Raw genomic sequence first — 1,233 nt, forward strand, 5'->3', positions numbered from 1 at the left:
CATATATATATATATATATATATATATATATATATATATATATATATATATATATATATATATATATATATATATATATATTATATATATATATATATATGTATATATATGTATATATATTATATATATATTATAATATATATATATATGTATATATATATATATATGTATATATGATATATATATATATATATATTATATATATATGTATATATATATATATATATATATATATATATATATATATATATATATATATATATATATTATATATGTATATATATATGTATATATATATATATATATATATATATATATATAATATATATATGTGTGTGTATATATATATATATATATAATATATGTATATATATATATATATATATATATATATATATGTGTATATATATATATATATATATATGTATATATATATATATATATATGTATATATATATATATATATATATATATGTATATATATATATATATATGTATATATATATATATATATGTATATATATATATATATGTATATATATATATATATGTATATATATATATATATGTATATATATATATATATATGTATATATATATATATATATGTATATATATATATATATATATATATATATATATATTACTTTAATGATAGATCTCCTAAAAAAATTATGTTAAGTACTTTCAAACAAACTGCAACCATGTGAAGACGATGATAAAGCTCATAGAAGAAATATGAAAGGCATTTTTTAATCATGTGTAAATATATATAAATTAAGATACATAAAAATGGTATATTATTAAATTTAATTGATTTTAGAATAGCTAAAAATGAAAGACCGATTAATTTTATTTGCTACATAAGCGAACATCAGCCAATAAAAATCTTTCATCTTGTGGAACTTCATAAGATTGAAACTTAAAATTTTCTAATCTTTTTATTAGATTGTATAATATGACGTGAAGATGAGGATCATAAAATAATTATGACTTACATTTTTTTTAAACATAAGTCAAAATATATTATAAGATAAAAAGATGGTAAATTACTCAATTTAATTAATTTTTAGAATAGTTAAAATGACATATTTATTAATTTTATTTACACAGTAAGCCAATATTAGCCAATAAAATTCTTTCATTTTATGAGGCTCCCTTAGAATGACACGTGAAATTTTCTAGTTTTTCATTAGATTGTATGATGAAATGGTATAATATGATGTGAAGACA

This window comes from Amaranthus tricolor, chromosome 11 (assembly GCF_026212465.1).
Source record: "Amaranthus tricolor cultivar Red isolate AtriRed21 chromosome 11, ASM2621246v1, whole genome shotgun sequence".
NCBI lineage: Eukaryota > Viridiplantae > Streptophyta > Magnoliopsida > Caryophyllales > Amaranthaceae > Amaranthus > Amaranthus tricolor.